Here is a 20,366-nt window from a genome sequence, read left to right on the forward strand (position 1 = left end):
CCACTCTCATTCTCTGGACTGAGACTCGAAAAACGCAATCACTGCAACATGGAGCCACAATTGCTTGGTAAAAATGCAGTCACACGCCATAGGGGATTGTGATTTGCCTTTTGCAATCCAAATGTTGAACCAGGCCTAAGGGGGACCAAATGGATCCCAATTATTTATCAGGTGGTCGTCGTATTTCCAGACTTTACACTTGAGGGTGTAAGAGTGGTACCCATGATGACCACCTATCCCCCTTATCCCTCTTCAAAACTGCCATCCCCTATATATACCTCACTCCCTTCCCCCAACCCGCCCTAAGAGTCTACCTTGCCATGGAGGGCCGGCTTACAATCCTATTGGCCAAAATGTGATTTACTTTTAGCCAATTGGATTAGCCAAAGTACTCTGCCAACAAAGAATATAATAAACCATCTTAGAGGGAGATGAACTAATTAGGGCCCTTTTGTATTAGGCACGTTACGATTCAAAAATTGTATCGTGCCCATTTTGCCAATAGCAACAGCACGGCGATGAACATGTAAATTGCATTGCCGGGTTTTTGCTAGTGCAATTGGTATTTTCCAGAATTACGATTGTTGGCCTGCATCTTTTTTGTTTTGTTTGCGCTTCTATGCTTTGTAACTTTTTGGTGAGGATTGGTATGGCTGTGGGGAGGAGGAGGCCATAATTAGAACTTGGGGGTATATTTAAATCATTTTAAATATGCCCCTGAGTTCTACACTGCAGGTTGCAACAAATTGTAATCACCAAACAAATTCTCTCAAGGGCCAGTTCACACTTGGTGTGCTGTTAGTGGGGAGCATTTCTGCTCTTTGCTGATAGCCGCCGGTATTCAGCAAAGCACTGTGGTAAATCCTTGCAGTGCCTGCGGTGTGCTTATATCGCAGAGGTGCACTGCGTGTAACATTTCGGTGGCAGTTAGAATTCCACTCTCATTCTCTGGAATGAGATTTGAAAAACGCAATCACTGCAACATGGAGCCACAATTGCTTGGTAAAAATGCAGTCACACGCCATAGGGGATTGTGATTTGCCTTTTGCAATCCAAATGTTGAACCAGGCCTAAGGGGGACCAAATGGATCCCAATTATTTATCAGGTGGTCGTCGTATTTCCAGACTTTACACTTGAGGGTGTAAGAGAGGTACCCATGATGACCACCTATCCCCCTTATCCCTCTTCAAAACTGCCATCCCCTATATATACCTCACTCACTCCCTTCCCCCAACCCGCCCTAAGAGTCTACCTTGCCATTGTGGGCCGGCTTACAATCCTATTGGCCAAAATGTGATTTACTTTTAGCCAATTGGATTAGCCAAAGTACTCTGCCAAAAAAGAATATAATAAACCATCTTAGAGGGAGATCAACTAATTAGGGCCCTTTTGTATTAGGCACGTTACGATTCAAAAATTGTATCGTGCCCATTTTGCCAATAGCAACAGCACGGCGATGAACATGTAAATTGCATTGCCAGGTTTTTGCTAGTGCAATTGGTATTTTCCAGAATTACGATTGTTGGCCTGCATCTTTTTTGTTTTGTTTGCGCTTCTATGCTTTGTAACTTTTTGGTGAGGATTGGTATGGCTGTGGGGAGGAGGAGGCCATAATTAGAACTTGGGGGTATATTTAAATAATTTTAAATATGCCCCTGAGTTCTACACTGCAGGTTGCAACAAATTGTAATCGCCAAACAAATTCTCTCAAGGGCCAGTTCACACTTGGTGTGCTGTTAGTGGGGAGCGTTTCTGCTCTTTGCTGATAGCCGCCGGTATTCAGCAAAGCACTGTGGTAAATCCTTGCAGTGCCTGCGGTGTGCTTATATCGCAGAGGTGCACTGCGTGTAACATTTCGGTGGCAGTTAGAATTCCACTCTCATTCTCTGGAATGAGATTTGAAAAACGCAATCACTGCAACATGGAGCCACAATTGCTTGGTAAAAATGTAGTCACACGCCATAGGGGATTATGATTTGCCTTTTGCAAACCAAATGTTGAACCAGGCCTAAGGGGGACCAAATGGATCCCAATTATTTATCAGGTGGTCGTCATATTTCCAGACTTTACACTTGAGGGTGTAAGAGTGGTACCCTTGATGACCACCTATCCCCCTTATCCCTCTTCAAAACTGCCATCCCCTATATATACCTCACTCACTCCCTTCCCCCAACCCGCCCTAAGAGTCTACCTTGCCATGGAGGGCCGGCTTACAATCCTATTGGCCAAAATGTGATTTACTTTTAGCCAATTGGATTAGCCAAAGTACTCTGCCAAAAAAGAATATAATAAACCATCTTAGAGGGAGATCAACTAATTAGGGCCCTTTTGTATTAGGCACGTTACGATTCAAAAATTGTATCGTGCCCATTTTGCCAATAGCAACAGCACGGCGATGAACATGTAAATTGCATTGCCGGGTTTTTGCTAGTGCAATTGGTATTTTCCAGAATTACGATTGTTGGCCTGCATCTTTTTTGTTTTGTTTGCGCTTCTATGCTTTGTAACTTTTTGGTAAGGATTGGTATGGCTGTGGGGAGGAGGAGGCCATAATTAGAACTTGGGGGTATATTTAAATCATTTTAAATATGCCCCTGAGTTCTACACTGCAGGTTGCAACAAATTGTAATCACCAAACAAATTCTCTCAAGGGCCAGTTCACACTTGGTGTGCTGTTAGTGGGGAGCGTTTCTGCTCTTTGCTGATAGCCGCCGGTATTCAGCAAAGCACTGTGGTAAATCCTTGCAGTGCCTGCGGTGTGCTTATATCGCAGAGGTGCACTGCGTGTAACATTTCGGTGGCAGTTAGAATTCCACTCTCATTCTCTGGACTGAGACTCGAAAAACGCAATCACTGCAACATGGAGCCACAATTGCTTGGTAAAAATGCAGTCACACGCCATAGGGGATTGTGATTTGCCTTTTGCAATCCAAATGTTGAACCAGGTCTAAGGGGGACCAAATGGATCCCAATTATTTATCAGGTGGTCGTCGTATTTCCAGACTTTACACTTGAGGGTGTAAGAGTGGTACCCATGATGACCACCTATCCCCCTTATCCCTCTTCAAAACTGCCATCCCCTATATATACCTCACTCCCTTCCCCCAACCCGCCCTAAGAGTCTACCTTGCCATGGAGGGCCGGCTTACAATCCTATTGGCCAAAATGTGATTTACTTTTAGCCAATTGGATTAGCCAAAGTACTCTGCCAACAAAGAATATAATAAACCATCTTAGAGGGAGATGAACTAATTAGGGCCCTTTTGTATTAGGCACGTTACGATTCAAAAATTGTATCGTGCCCATTTTGCCAATAGCAACAGCACGGCGATGAACATGTAAATTGCATTGCCGGGTTTTTGCTAGTGCAATTGGTATTTTCCAGAATTACGATTGTTGGCCTGCATCTTTTTTGTTTTGTTTGCGCTTCTATGCTTTGTAACTTTTTGGTGAGGATTGGTATGGCTGTGGGGAGGAGGAGGCCATAATTAGAACTTGGGGGTATATTTAAATCATTTTAAATATGCCCCTGAGTTCTACACTGCAGGTTGCAACAAATTGTAATCACCAAACAAATTCTCTCAAGGGCCAGTTCACACTTGGTGTGCTGTTAGTGGGGAGCATTTCTGCTCTTTGCTGATAGCCGCCGGTATTCAGCAAAGCACTGTGGTAAATCCTTGCAGTGCCTGCGGTGTGCTTATATCGCAGAGGTGCACTGCGTGTAACATTTCGGTGGCAGTTAGAATTCCACTCTCATTCTCTGGAATGAGATTTGAAAAACGCAATCACTGCAACATGGAGCCACAATTGCTTGGTAAAAATGCAGTCACACGCCATAGGGGATTGTGATTTGCCTTTTGCAATCCAAATGTTGAACCAGGCCTAAGGGGGACCAAATGGATCCCAATTATTTATCAGGTGGTCGTCGTATTTCCAGACTTTACACTTGAGGGTGTAAGAGAGGTACCCATGATGACCACCTATCCCCCTTATCCCTCTTCAAAACTGCCATCCCCTATATATACCTCACTCACTCCCTTCCCCCAACCCGCCCTAAGAGTCTACCTTGCCATGGTGGGCCGGCTTACAATCCTATTGGCCAAAATGTGATTTACTTTTAGCCAATTGGATTAGCCAAAGTACTCTGCCAAAAAAAGAATATAATAAACCATCTTAGAGGGAGATCAACTAATTAGGGCCCTTTTGTATTAGGCACGTTACGATTCAAAAATTGTATCGTGCCCATTTTGCCAATAGCAACAGCACGGTGATGAACATGTAAATTGCATTGCCGGGTTTTTGCTAGTGCAATTGGTATTTTCCAGAATTACGATTGTCGGCCTGCATCTTTTTTGTTTTGTTTGCGCTTCTATGCTTTGTAACTTTTTGGTGAGGATTGGTATGGCTGTGGGGAGGAGGAGGCCATAATTAGAACTTGGGGGTATATTTAAATCATTTTAAATATGCCCCTGAGTTCTACACTGCAGGTTGCAACAAATTGTAATCACCAAACAAATTCTCTCAAGGGCCAGTTCACAGTTGGTGTGCTTTTGGTGGGGAGCGTTTCTGCTCTTTGCTGATAGCCGGTATTCAGCAAAGCACTGTGGTAAATCCTTGCGGTGCCTGCGGTGTGCTTATATCGCAGAGGTGACCTGCATGCAACATTTTGGTGGGAGTTAGAATGCTATTTTCATTCTCTGGAATGAGACTCGAAAAATGCAATCACTGCAACATGGAGCCACAATTGCTTGGTAAAAATGCAATCACACTCCATAGGTGATTGTGATTTGCCTTTTGTGATCCCAATGTTGAACCAGGCCTAAAGGGGACCAACTGAATTCCAATTATCTATCAGGTGGTCGTCATATTTTCCAGACTTTACACTTGATGGTGTAAGAGTGGTACCCATGATGTACACTTATCCCCTTATCCCTCTTCAAAACTCCCATCCCCTATACCTCTCTCACTCCCTTCCCCCAACGTGCCCTAAGAGTCTACCTTGCCATGGTGGGCCGCTTACAATCCTATTGGCCAAAATGTGATTTACTTTTAGCCAATTGGATTAGCCAAAGTACTCTGCCAAAAAAGAATATAATAAACCATCTTAGAGGGAGATCAACTAATTAGGGCCCTTTTGTATTAGGCACGTTACGATTCAAAAATTGTATCGTGCCCATTTTGCCAATAGCAACAGCACGGCGATGAACATGTAAATTGCATTGCTGGGTTTTTGCTAGTGCAATTGGTATTTTCCAAAATTATGATTGTCGGCCTGCATCTTTTTTGTTTTGTTTGCGCTTCTATGCTTCTAACTTTTTGGTGAGGATTGGTATGGCTGTGGGGAGGAGGAGGCCATAATTAGAACTTGGGGGTATATATAAATCATTTTAAATATGCCCCTGAGTTCTACACTGCAGGTCGCAACAAATTGTAATCACCAATCAAATTCTCTCAAGGGCCAGTTCACACTTGGTGTGCTGTTAGTGGGGAGCGTTTCTGCTCTTTGCTGATAGCCGGTATTCAGCAAACCACTGTGGTAAATCCTTGCCCTGCCTGCGGTGTGCTTATATCGCAAAGGTGCACTGCGTGCAACATTTCGGTGGCAGTTAGAATTCCATTCTCATTCTCTGGACTGAGACTCGAAAAATGCAATCACTGCAAAATGGAGCCACAACTGCTTGGTAAAAATGCAATCACACTCCATAGGTGATTGTGATTTGCCTTTTGTGATCCCAATGTTGAACCAGGCCTAAGGGGGACCAACTGAATTCCAATTATTTATCAGGTGGTCGTCATATTTTCCAGACTTTACACTTGATGGTGTAAGAGTGGTACCCATGATGTCCACTTATCCCCTTATCCCTCTTCAAAACTCCCATCCCCTATACCTCTCTCACTCCCTTCCCCCAACGTGCCCTAAGAGTCTACCTTGCCATGGTGGGCCGGCTTACAATCCTATTGGCCAAAATGTGATTTACTTTTAGCCAATTGGATTAGCCAAAGTACTCTGCCAAAAAAGAATATAATAAACCATCTTAGAGGGAGATCAACTAATTAGGGCCCTTTTGTATTAGGCACGTTACGATTCAAAAATTGTATCGTGCCCATTTTGCCAATAGCAAAAGCACGGCAATGAACATGTAAATTGCATTGCCGGGTTTTCGCTAGTGCAATTGGTATTTTCCAGAATTACGATTGTTGGCCTGCATCTTTTTTGTTTTGTTTGCGCTTCTATGCTTTGTAACTTTTTGGTGAGGATTGGTATGGCTGTGGGGAGGAGGAGGCCATAATTAGAACTTGGGGGTATATTTAAATCATTTTAAATATGCCCCTGAGTTCTACACTGCAGGTTGCAACAAATTGTAATCACCAAACAAATTCTCTCAAGGGCCAGTTCACACTTGGTGTGCTTTTGGTGGGGAGCATTTATGCTCTTTGCTGATAGCCGCCGGTATTCAGCAAAGCACTGTGGTAAATCCTTGCAGTGCCTGCGGTGTGCTTATATCGCAGAGGTGCACTGCGTGTAACATTTCGGTGGCAGTTAGAATTCCACTCTCATTCTCTGGAATGAGACTCGAAAAACGCAATCACTTTAAAATGGAGCCACAATCGCTTGGTAAAAATGCAATCACACTCCATAGGCGATTGTGATTTGCCTTTTGCGATCCCAATGTTGAACCAGGCCTAAGGGGGACCAACTGAATTCCAATTATTTATCAGGTGGTCGTCGTGTTTCCAGACTTTACACTTGAGGGTGTAAGAGTGGTACCCATGATGACCACCTATCCCACTTATCCCTCTTCAAAACTGCCATCCCCTATATATACCTCACTCACTCCCTTCCCCCAACCCGCCCTAAGAGTCTACCTTGCCATGGTGGGCCGGCTTACAATCCTATTGGCCAAAATGTGATTTACTTTTAGCCAATTGGATTAGCCAAAGTACTCTGCCAAAAAAGAATATAATAAACCATCTTAGAGGGAGATCAACTAATTAGGGCCCTTTTGTATTAGGCACGTTACGATTCAAAAATTGTATCGTGCCCATTTTGCCAATAGCAACAGCACGGCGATGAACATGTAAATTGCATTGCCGGGTTTTTGCTAGTGCAAGTGGTATTTTCCAGAATTACGATTGTTGGCCTGCATCTTTTTTGTTTTGTTTGCGCTTCTATGCTTTGTAACTTTTTGGTGAGGATTGGTATGGCTGTGGGGAGGAGGAGGCCATAATTAGAACTTGGGGGTATATTTAAATCATTTTAAATATGCCCCTGAGTTCTACACTGCAGGTTGCAACAAATTGTAATCACCAAACAAATTCTCTCAAGGGCCAGTTCACACTTGGTGTGCTGTTAGTCGGGAGCATTTCTGCTCTTTGCTGATAGCCGCCGGTATTCAGCAAAGCATTGTGGTAAATCCTTGCAGTGCCTGCGGTGTGCTTATATCACAGAGGTGCACTGCGTGTAACATTTCGGTGGCAGTTAGAAATCCACTCTCATTCTCTGGAATGAGATTTGAAAAACGCAAACACTGCAACATGGAGCCACAATTGCTTGGTAAAAATGCAGTCACACGCCATAGGGGATTGTGATTTGCCTTTTGCAATCCAAATGTTGAACCAGGCCTAAGGGGGACCAAATGGATCCCAATTATTTATCAGGTGGTCGTCGTATTTCCAGACTTTACACTTGAGGGTGTAAGAGTGGTACCCATGATGACCACCTATCCCCCTTATCCCTCTTCAAAACTGCCATCCCCTATATATACCTCACTCACTCCCTTCCCCCAACCCGCCCTAAGAGTCTACCTTGCCATGGAGGGCCGGCTTACAATCCTATTGGCCAAAATGTGATTTACTTTTAGCCAATTGGATTAGCCAAAGTACTCTGCCAAAAAAGAATATAATAAACCATCTTAGAGGGAGATCAACTAATTAGGGCCCTTTTGTATTAGGCACGTTACGATTCAAAAATTGTATCGTGCCCATTTTGCCAATAGCAAAAGCACGGCGATGAACATGTAAATTGCATTGCCGGGTTTTTGCTAGTGCAATTGGTATTTTCCAGAATTACGATTGTTGGCCTGCATCTTTTTTGTTTTGTTTGCGCTTCTATGCTTTGTAACTTTTTGGTGAGGATTGGTATGGCTGTGGGGAGGAGGAGGCCATAATTAGAACTTGGGGGTATATTTAAATCATTTTAAATATGCCCCTGAGTTCTACACTGCAGGTTGCAACAAATTGTAATCACCAAACAAATTCTCTCAAGGGCCAGTTCACACTTGGTGTGCTGTTAGTGGGGAGCGTTTCTGCTCTTTGCTGATAGCCGCCGGTATTCAGCAAAGCACTGTGGTAAATCCTTGCAGTGCCTGCGGTGTGCTTATATCGCAGAGGTGCACTGCGTGTAACATTTCGGTGGCAGTTAGAATTCCACTCTCATTCTCTGGAATGAGATTTGAAAAACGCAATCACTGCAACATGGAGCCACAATTGCTTGGTAAAAATGCAGTCACACGCCATAGGGGATTGTGATTTGCCTTTTGCAAACCAAATGTTGAACCAGGCCTAAGGGGGACCAAATGGATCCCAATTATTTATCAGGTGGTCGTCGTATTTCCAGACTTTACACTTGAGGGTGTAAGAGTGGTACCCTTGATGACCACCTATCCCCCTTATCCCTCTTCAAAACTGCCATCCCCTATATATACCTCACTCACTCCCTTCCCCCAACCCGCCCTAAGAGTCTACCTTGCCATGGAGGGCCGGCTTACAATCCTATTGGCCAAAATGTGATTTACTTTTAGCCAATTGGATTAGCCAAAGTACTCTGCCAACAAAGAATATAATAAACCATCTTAGAGGGAGATGAACTAATTAGGGCCCTTTTGTATTAGGCACGTTACGATTCAAAAATTGTATCGTGCCCATTTTGCCAATAGCAACAGCACGGCGATGAACATGTAAATTGCATTGCCGGGTTTTTGCTAGTGCAATTGGTATTTTCCAGAATTACGATTGTTGGCCTGCATCTTTTTTGTTTTGTTTGCACTTCTATGCTTTGTAACTTTTTGGTGAGGATTGGTATGGCTGTGGGGAGGAGGAGGCCATAATTAGAACTTTGGGGTATATTTAAATCATTTTAAATATGCCCCTGAGTTCTACACTGCAGGTTGCAACAAATTGTAATCACCAAACAAATTCTCTCAAGGGCCAGTTCACACTTGGTGTGCTGTTAGTGGGGAGCGTTTCTGCTCTTTGCTGATAGCCGCCGGTATTCAGCAAAGCACTGTGGTAAATCCTTGCAGTGCCTGCGGTGTGCTTATATCGCAGAGGTGCACTGCGTGTAACATTTCGGTGGCAGCTAGAATTCCACTCTCATTCTCTGGAATGAGATTTGAAAAACGCAATCACTGCAACATGGAGCCACAATTGCTTGGTAAAAATGCAGTCACACGCCATAGGGGATTGTGATTTGCCTTTTGCAAACCAAATGTTGAACCAGGCCTAAGGGGGACCAAATGGATCCCAATTATTTATCAGGTGGTCGTCGTATTTCCAGACTTTACACTTGAGGGTGTAAGAGTGGTACCCTTGATGACCACCTATCCCCCTTATCCCTCTTCAAAACTGGCATCCCCTATATATACCTCACTCACTCCCTTCCCCCAACCCGCCCTAAGAGTCTACCTTGCCATTGTGGGCCGGCTTACAATCCTATTGGCCAAAATGTGATTTACTTTTAGCCAATTGGATTAGCCAAAGTACTCTGCCAAAAAAAGAATATAATAAACCATCTTAGAGGGAGATCAACTAATAAGGGCCCTTTTGTATTAGGCACGTTACGATTCAAAAATTGTATCGTGCCCATTTTGCCAATAGCAACAGCACGGCGATGAACATGTAAATTGCATTGCCGGGTTTTTGCTAGTGCAATTGGTATTTTCCAGAATTACGATTGTCGGCCTGCATCTTTTTTGTTTTGTTTGTGCTTCTATGCTTTGTAACTTTTTGGTGAGGATTGGTATGGCTGTGGGGAGGAGGAGGCCATAAGTAGAACTTGGGGGTATATTTAAATCATTTTAAATATGCCCCTGAGTTCTACACTGCAGGTTGCAACAAATTGTAATCACCAATCAAATTCTCTCAAGGGCCAGTTCACAGTTGGTGTGCTTTTGGTGGGGAGCGTTTCTGCTCTTTGCTGATAGCCGGTATTCAGCAATGCACTGTGGTAAATCCTTGCGGTTCCTGCGGTGTGCTTATATTGCAGAGGTGACCTGCATGCAACATTTTGGTGGGAGTTAGAATGCTATTCTCATTCTCTGGAATGAGACTCGAAAAATGCAATCACTGCAATATGGAGCCACAATTGCTTGGTAAAAATGCAATCACACTCCATAGGTGATTGTGATTTGCCTTTTGTGATCCCAATGTTGAACCAGGCCTAAGGGGGACCAACTGAATTCCAATTATTTATCAGGTGGTCGTCATATTTTCCAGACTTTACACTTGATGGTGTAAGAGTGGTACCCATGATGTCCACTTATCCCCTTATCCCTCTTCAAAACTCCCATCCCCTATACCTCTCTCACTCCCTTCCCCCAACGTGCCCTAAGAGTCTACCTTGCCATGGTGGGCCGGCTTACAATCCTATTGGCCAAAATGTGATTTACTTCTAGCCAATTGGATTAGCCAAAGTACTCTGCCAAAAAAGAATATAATAAACCATCTTAGAGGGAGATCAACTAATTAGGGCCCTTTTGTATTAGGCACGTTACGATTCAAAAATTGTATCGTGCCCATTTTGCCAATAGCAACAGCACGGCGATGAACTTGTAAATTGCATTGCCGGGTTTTCGCTAGTGCAATTGGTATTTTCCAGAATTACGATTGTTGGCCTGCATCTTTTTTGTTTTGTTTGCGCTTCTATGCTTTGTAACTTTTTGGTGAGGATTGGTATGGCTGTGGGGAGGAGGAGGCCATAATTAGAACTTGGGGGTATATTTAAATCATTTTAAATATGCCCCTGAGTTCTACACTGCAGGTTGCAACAAATTGTAATCACCAAACAAATTCTCTCAAGGGCCAGTTCACACTTGGTGTGCTGTTAGTGGGGAGCGTTTCTGCTCTTTGCTGATAGCCGCCGGTATTCAGCAAAGCACTGTGGTAAATCCTTGCAGTGCCTGCGGTGTGCTTATATCGCAGAGGTGCACTGCGTGTAACATTTCGGTGGCAGTTAGAATTCCACTCTCATTCTCTGGAATGAGACTCGAAAAACGCAATCACTGCAAAATGGAGCCACAATTGCTTGGTAAAAATGCAATTACACTCCATAGGCGATTGTGATTTGCCTTTTGCGATCCCAATGTTGAACCAGGCCTAAGGGGGACCAACTGAATTCCAATTATTTATCAGGTAGTCGTCGTGTTTCCAGACTTTACACTTGAGGGTGTAAGAGTGGTACCCATGATGACCACCTATCCCACTTATCCCTCTTCAAAACTGCCATCCCCTATATATACCTCACTCACTTCCTTCCCCCAACCCGCCCTAAGAGTCTACCTTGCCATGGTGGACCGGCTTACAATCCTATTGGCCAAAATGTGATTTACTTTTAGCCAATTGGATTAGCCAAAGTACTCTGCCAAAAAAGAATATAATAAACCATCTTAGAGGGAGATCAACTAATTAGGGCTCTTTTGTATTAGGCACGTTACGATTCAAAAATTGTATCGTGCCCATTTTGCCAATAGCAACAGCACGGCGATGAACATGTAAATTGCATTGCCGGGTTTTTGCTAGTGCAATTGGTATTTTCCAGAATTACGATTGTTGGCCTGCATCTTTTTTGTTTTGTTTGCGCTTCTATGCTTTGTAACTTTTTGGTGAGGATTGGTATGGCTGTGGGGAGGAGGAGGCCATAATTAGAACTTGGGGGTATATTTAAATCATTTTAAATATGCCCCTGAGTTCTACACTGCAGGTTGCAACAAATTGTAATCACCAAACAAATTCTCTCAAGGGCCAGTTCACACTTGGTGTGCTGTTAGTCGGGAGCGTTTCTGCTCTTTGCTGATAGCCGCCGGTATTCAGCAAAGCACTGTGGTAAATCCTTGCAGTGCCTGCGGTGTGCTTATATCGCAGAGGTGCACTGCGTGTAACATTTCGGTGGCAGTTAGAATTCCACTCTCATTCTCTGGAATGAGACTCGAAAAACGCAATCACTGCAACATGGAGCCACAATTGCTTGGTAAAAATGCAGTCACACGCCATAGGGGATTGTGATTTGCCTTTTGCAATCCAAATGTTGAACCAGGCCTAAGGGGGACCAAATGGATCCCAATTATTTATCAGGTGGTCGTCGTATTTCCAGACTTTACACTTGAGGGTGTAAGAGTGGTACCCATGATGACCACCTATCCCCCTTATCCCTCTTCAAAACTGCCATCCCCTATATATACCTCACTCACTCCCTTCCCCCAACCCGCCCTAAGAGTCTACCTTGCCATTGTGGGCCGGCTTACAATCCTATTGGCCAAAATGTGATTTACTTTTAGCCAATTGGATTAGCCAAAGTACTCTGCCAAAAAAGAATATAATAAACCATCTTAGAGGGAGATCAACTAATTAGGGCCCTTTTGTATTAGGCACGTTACGATTCAAAAATTGTATCGTGCCCATTTTGCCAATAGCAACAGCACGGCGATGAACATGTAAATTGCATTGCCAGGTTTTTGCTAGTGCAATTGGTATTTTCCAGAATTACGATTGTTGGCCTGCATCTTTTTTGTTTTGTTTGCGCTTCTATGCTTTGTAACTTTTTGGTGAGGATTGGTATGGCTGTGGGGAGGAGGAGGCCATAATTAGAACTTGGGGGTATATTTAAATCATTTTAAATATGCCCCTGAGTTCTACACTGCAGGTTGCAACAAATTGTAATCACCAAACAAATTCTCTCAAGGGCCAGTTCACACTTGGTGTGCTGTTAGTGGGGAGCGTTTCTGCTCTTTGCTGATAGCCGCCGGTATTCAGCAAAGCACTGTGGTAAATCCTTGCAGTGCCTGCGGTGTGCTTATATCGCAGAGGTGCACTGCGTGTAACATTTCGGTGGCAGTTAGAATTCCACTCTCATTCTCTGGAATGAGATTTGAAAAACGCAATCACTGCAACATGGAGCCACAATTGCTTGGTAAAAATGCAGTCACACGCCATAGGGGATTGTGATTTGCCTTTTGCAAACCAAATGTTGAACCAGGCCTAAGGGGGACCAAATGGATCCCAATTATTTATCAGGTGGTCGTCGTATTTCCAGACTTTACACTTGAGGGTGTAAGAGTGGTACCCTTGATGACCACCTATCCCCCTTATCCCTCTTCAAAACTGCCATCCCCTATATATACCTCACTCACTCCCTTCCCCCAACCCGCCCTAAGAGTCTACCTTGCCATGGAGGGCCGGCTTACAATCCTATTGGCCAAAATGTGATTTACTTTTAGCCAATTGGATTAGCCAAAGTACTCTGCCAACAAAGAATATAATAAACCATCTTAGAGGGAGATGAACTAATTAGGGCCCTTTTGTATTAGGCACGTTACGATTCAAAAATTGTATCGTGCCCATTTTGCCAATAGCAACAGCACGGCGATGAACATGTAAATTGCATTGCCGGGTTTTTGCTAGTGCAATTGGTATTTTCCAGAATTACGATTGTTGGCCTGCATCTTTTTTGTTTTGTTTGCGCTTCTATGCTTTGTAACTTTTTGGTGAGGATTGGTATGGCTGTGGGGAGGAGGAGGCCATAATTAGAACTTGGGGGTATATTTAAATCATTTTAAATATGCCCCTGAGTTCTACACTGCAGGTTGCAACAAATTGTAATCACCAAACAAATTCTCTCAAGGGCCAGTTCACACTTGGTGTGCTGTTAGTGGGGAGCGTTTCTGCTCTTTGCTGATAGCCGCCGGTATTCAGCAAAGCACTGTGGTAAATCCTTGCAGTGCCTGCGGTGTGCTTATATCGCAGAGGTGCACTGCGTGTAACATTTCGGTGGCAGTTAGAATTCCACTCTCATTCTCTGGAATGAGATTTGAAAAACGCAATCACTGCAACATGGAGCCACAATTGCTTGGTAAAAATGCAGTCACACGCCATAGGGGATTGTGATTTGCCTTTTGCAAACCAAATGTTGAACCAGGCCTAAGGGGGACCAAATGGATCCCAATTATTTATCAGGTGGTCGTCGTATTTCCAGACTTTACACTTGAGGGTGTAAGAGTGGTACCCTTGATGACCACCTATCCCCCTTATCCCTCTTCAAAACTGCCATCCCCTATATATACCTCACTCACTCCCTTCCCCCAACCCGCCCTAAGAGTCTACCTTGCCATGGAGGGCCGGCTTACAATCCTATTGGCCAAAATGTGATTTACTTTTAGCCAATTGGATTAGCCAAAGTACTCTGCCAAAAAATAATATAATAAACCATCTTAGAGGGAGATCAACTAATTAGGGCCCTTTTGTATTAGGCACGTTACGATTCAAAAATTGTATCGTGCCCATTTTGCCAATAGCAACAGCACGGCGATGAACATGTAAATTGCATTGCCGGGTTTTTGCTAGTGCAATTGGTATTTTCCAGAATTACGATTGTTGGCCTGCATCTTTTTTGTTTTGTTTGCGCTTCTATGCTTTGTAACTTTTTGGTAAGGATTGGTATGGCTGTGGGGAGGAGGAGGCCATAATTAGAACTTGGGGGTATATTTAAATCATTTTAAATATGCCCCTGAGTTCTACACTGCAGGTTGCAACAAATTGTAATCACCAAACAAATTCTCTCAAGGGCCAGTTCACACTTGGTGTGCTTTTAGTGGGGAGCGTTTCTGCTCTTTGCTGATAGCCGCCAGTATTCAGCAAAGCACTGTGGTAAATCCTTGCAGTGCCTGCGGTGTGCTTATATCGCAGAGGTGCACTGCGTGTAACATTTCGGTGGCAGTTAGAATTCCACTCTCATTCTCTGGACTGAAACTCGAAAAACGCAATCACTGCAACATGGAGCCACAATTGCTTGGTAAAAATGCAGTCACATGCCATAGGGGATTGTGATTTGCCTTTTGCAATCCAAATGTTGAACCAGGCCTAAGGGGGACCAAATGGATCCCAATTATTTATCAGGTGGTCGTCGTATTTCCAGACTTTACACTTAAGGGGGGAAGAGTGGTACCCATGATGACCACCTATCCCCCTTATCCCTCTTCAAAACTGCCATCCCCTATATATACCTCACTCACTCCCTTCCCCCAACCCGCCCTAAGAGTCTACCTTGCCATGGAGGGCCGGCTTACAATCCTATTGGCCAAAATGTGATTTACTTTTAGCCAATTGGATTAGCCAAAGTACTCTGCCAACAAAGAATATAATAAACCATCTTAGAGGGAGATGAAATAGTTAGGGCCCTTTTGTATTAGGCACGTTACGATTCAAAAATTGTATCGTGCCCATTTTGCCAATAGCAACAGCACGGCGATGAACATGTAAATTGCATTGCCGGGTTTTTGCTAGTGCAATTGGTATTTTCCAGAATTACGATTGTTGGCCTGCATCTTTTTTGTTTTGTTTGCGCTTCTATGCTTTGTAACTTTTTGGTGAGGATTGGTATGGCTGTGGGGAGGAGGAGGCCATAATTAGAACTTGGGGGTATATTTAAATCAGTTTAAATATGCCCCTGAGTTCTACACTGCAGGTTGCAACAAATTGTAATCACCAAACAAATTCTCTCAAGGGCCAGTTCACACTTGGTGTGCTGTTAGTGGGGAGCATTTCTGCTCTTTGCTGATAGCCGCCGGTATTCAGCAAAGCACTGTGGTAAATCCTTGCAGTGCCTGCGGTGTGCTTATATCGCAGAGGTGCACTGCATGTAACATTTCGGTGGCAGTTAGAATTCCACTCTCATTCTCTGGACTGAGACTCGAAAAACGCAATCACTGCAACATGGAGCCACAATTGCTTGGTAAAAATGCAGTCACACGCCATAGGGGATTGTGATTTGCCTTTTGCAATCCAAATGTTGAACCAGGCCTAAGGGGGACCAAATGGATCCCAATTATTTATCAGGTGGTCGTCGTATTTCCAGACTTTACACTTGAGGGTGTAAGAGTGGTACCCACGATTACCACCTATCCCCCTTATCCCTCTTCAAAACTGCCATCCCCTATATATACCTCACTCACTCCCTTCCCCCAACCCGCCCTAAGAGTCTACCTTGCCATGGTGGGCCGGCTTACAATCCTATTGGCCAAAATGTGATTTACTTTTAGCCAATTGGATTAGCCAAAATACTCTGCCAAAAAAAGAATATAATAAACCATCTTAGAGGGAGATCAACTAATTCGGGCCCTTTTGTATTAGGCACGTTACGATTCAAAAATTGTATCGTGCCCATTTTGCCAATAGCAACAGCACGGCGATGAACATGTAAATTGCATTGCCGGGTTTTTGCTAGTGCAATTGGTATTTTCCAGAATTACGATTGTTGGCCTGCATCTTTTTTGTTTTGTTTGCGCTTCTATGCTTTGTAACTTTTTGGTAAGGATTGGTATGGCTGTGGGGAGGAGGAGGCCATAATTAGAACTTGGGGGTATATTTAAATCATTTTAAATATGCCCCTGAGTTCTACACTGCAGGTTGCAACAAATTGTAATCACCAAACAAATTCTCTCAAGGGCCAGTTCACACTTGGTGTGCTTTTAGTGGGGAGCGTTTCTGCTCTTTGCTGATAGCCGCCAGTATTCAGCAAAGCACTGTGGTAAATCCTTGCAGTGCCTGCGGTGTGCTTATATCGCAGAGGTGCACTGCGTGTAACATTTCGGTGGCAGTTAGAATTCCACTCTCATTCTCTGGACTGAAACTCGAAAAACGCAATCACTGCAACATGGAGCCACAATTGCTTGGTAAAAATGCAGTCACATGCCATAGGGGATTGTGATTTGCCTTTTGCAATCCAAATGTTGAACCAGGCCTAAGGGGGACCAAATGGATCCCAATTATTTATCAGGTGGTCGTCGTATTTCCAGACTTTACACTTGAGGGTGTAAGAGTGGTACCCATGATGACCACCTATCCCCCTTATCCCTCTTCAAAACTGCCATCCCCTATATATACCTCACTCACTCCCTTCCCCCAACCCGCCCTAAGAGTCTACCTTGCCATGGAGGGCCGGCTTACAATCCTATTGGCCAAAATGTGATTTACTTTTAGCCAATTGGATTAGCCAAAGTACTCTGCCAACAAAGAATATAATAAACCATCTTAGAGGGAGATGAAATAGTTAGGGCCCTTTTGTATTAGGCACGTTACGATTCAAAAATTGTATCGTGCCCATTTTGCCAATAGCAACAGCACGGCGATGAACATGTAAATTGCATTGCCGGGTTTTTGCTAGTGCAATTGGTATTTTCCAGAATTACGATTGTTGGCCTGCATCTTTTTTGTTTTGTTTGCGCTTCTATGCTTTGTAACTTTTTGGTGAGGATTGGTATGGCTGTGGGGAGGAGGAGGCCATAATTAGAACTTGGGGGTATATTTAAATCATTTTAAATATGCCCCTGAGTTCTACACTGCAGGTTGCAACAAATTGTAATCACCAAACAAATTCTCTCAAGGGCCAGTTCACACTTGGTGTGCTGTTAGTGGGGAGCATTTCTGCTCTTTGCTGATAGCCGCCGGTATTCAGCAAAGCACTGTGGTAAATCCTTGCAGTGCCTGCGGTGTGCTTATATCGCAGAGGTGCACTGCATGTAACATTTCGGTGGCAGTTAGAATTCCACTCTCATTCTCTGGACTGAGACTCGAAAAACGCAATCACTGCAACATGGAGCCACAATTGCTTGGTAAAAATGCAGTCACACGCCATAGGGGATTGTGATTTGCCTTTTGCAATCCAAATGTTGAACCAGGCCTAAGGGGGACCAAATGGATCCCAATTATTTATCAGGTGGTCGTCGTATTTCCAGACTTTACACTTGAGGGTGTAAGAGTGGTACCCACGATTACCACCTATCCCCCTTATCCCTCTTCAAAACTGCCATCCCCTATATATACCTCACTCACTCCCTTCCCCCAACCCGCCCTAAGAGTCTACCTTGCCATGGTGGGCCGGCTTACAATCCTATTGGCCAAAATGTGATTTACTTTTAGCCAATTGGATTAGCCAAAATACTCTGCCAAAAAAAGAATATAATAAACCATCTTAGAGGGAGATCAACTAATTCGGGCCCTTTTGTATTAGGCACGTTACGATTCAAAAATTGTATCGTGCCCATTTTGCCAATAGCAACAGCACGGCGATGAACATGTAAATTGCATTGCCGGGTTTTTGCTAGTGCAATTGGTATTTTCCAGAATTACGATTGTCGGCCTGCATCTTTTTTGTTTTGTTTGCGCTTCTATGCTTTGTAACTTTTTGGTGAGGATTGGTATGGCTGTGGGGAGGAGGAGGCCATAAGTAGAACTTGGGGGTATATTTAAATCATTTTAAATATGCCCCTGAGTTCTACACTGCAGGTTGCAACAAATTGTAATCACCAATCAAATTCTCTCAAGGGCCAGTTCACAGTTGGTGTGCTTTTGGTGGGGAGCGTTTCTGCTCTTTGCTGATAGCCGGTATTCAGCAAAGCACTGTGGTAAATCCTTGCGGTGCCTGCGGTGTGCTTATATCGCAGAGGTGACCTGCATGCAACATTTTGGTGGGAGTTAGAATGCTATTTTCATTCTCTGGAATGAGACTCGAAAAATGCAATCACTGCAACATGGAGCCACAATTGCTTGGTAAAAATGCAATTACACTCCATAGGTGATTGTGATTTGCCTTTTGTGATCCCAATGTTGAACCAGGCCTAAGGGGGACCAACTGAATTCCAATTATTTTTCAGGTGGTCGTCATATTTTCCAGACTTTACACTTGATGGTGTAAGAGTGGTACCCATGATGTACACTTATCCCCTTATCCCTCTTCAAAACTCCCATCCCCTATACCTCTCTCACTCCCTTCCCCCAACGTGCCCTAAAAGTCTACCTTGCCATGGTGGGCCGGCTTACAATCCTATTGGCCAAAATGTGATTTACTTTTAGCCAATTGGATTAGCCAAAGTACTCTGCCAAAAAAGAATATAATAAACCATCTTAGAGGGAGATCAACTAATTAGGGCCCTTTTGTATTAGGCACGTTACGATTCAAAAATTGTATCGTGCCCATTTTGCCAATAGCAACAGCACGGCGATGAACATGTAAATTGCATTGCTGGGTTTTTGCTTGTGCAATTGGTATTTTGCAAAATTATGATTGTCGGCCTGCATCTTTTTTGTTTTGTTTGCGCTTCTATGCTTCTAACTTTTTGGTGAGGATTGGTATGGCTGTGGGGAGGAGGAGGCCATAATTAGAACTTGGGGGTATATATAAATCATTTTAAATATGCCCCTGAGTTCTACACTGCAGGTTGCAACAAATTGTAATCACCAATCAAATTCTCTCAAGGGCCAGTTCACACTTAGTGTGCTGTTAGTGGGGAGCGTTTCTGCTCTTTGCTGATAGCCGGTATTCAGCAAACCACTGTGGTAAATCCTTGCCCTGCCTGCGGTGTGCTTATATCGCAAAGGTGCACTGCGTGCAACATTTCGGTGGCAGTTAGAATTCCATTCTCATTCTCTGGACTGAGACTCGAAAAATGCAATCACTGCAAAATGGAGCCACAACTGCTTGGTAAAAATGCAATCACACTCCATAGGTGATTGTGATTTGCCTTTTGTGATCCCAATGTTGAACCAGGCCTAAGGGGGACCAACTGAATTCCAATTATTTATCAGGTGGTCGTCATATTTTCCAGACTTTACACTTGATGGTGTAAGAGTGGTACCCATGATGTCCACTTATCCCCTTATCCCTCTTCAAAACTCCCATCCCCTATACATCTCTCACTCCCTTCCCCCAACGTGCCCTAAGAGTCTACCTTGCCATGGTGGGCCGGCTTACAATCCTATTGGCCAAAATGTGATTTACTTTTAGCCAATTGGATTAGCCAAAGTACTCTGCCAAAAAAGAATATAATAAACCATCTTAGAGGGAGATCAACTAATTAGGGCCCTTTTGTATTAGGCACGTTACGATTCAAAAATTGTATCGTGCCCATTTTGCCAATAGCAACAGCACGGCAATGAACATGTAAATTGCATTGCCTGGTTTTCGCTAGTGCAATTGGTATTTTCCAGAATTACGATTGTTGGCCTGCATCTTTTTTGTTTTGTTTGCGCTTCTAGGCTTTGTAACTTTTTGGTGAGGATTGGTATGGCTGTGGGGAGGAGGAGGCCATAATTAGAACTT

This window comes from Hyperolius riggenbachi, chromosome 10 (genome assembly GCF_040937935.1).
Source record: "Hyperolius riggenbachi isolate aHypRig1 chromosome 10, aHypRig1.pri, whole genome shotgun sequence".
In the NCBI taxonomy this organism is placed as follows: Eukaryota; Metazoa; Chordata; class Amphibia; order Anura; family Hyperoliidae; genus Hyperolius; species Hyperolius riggenbachi.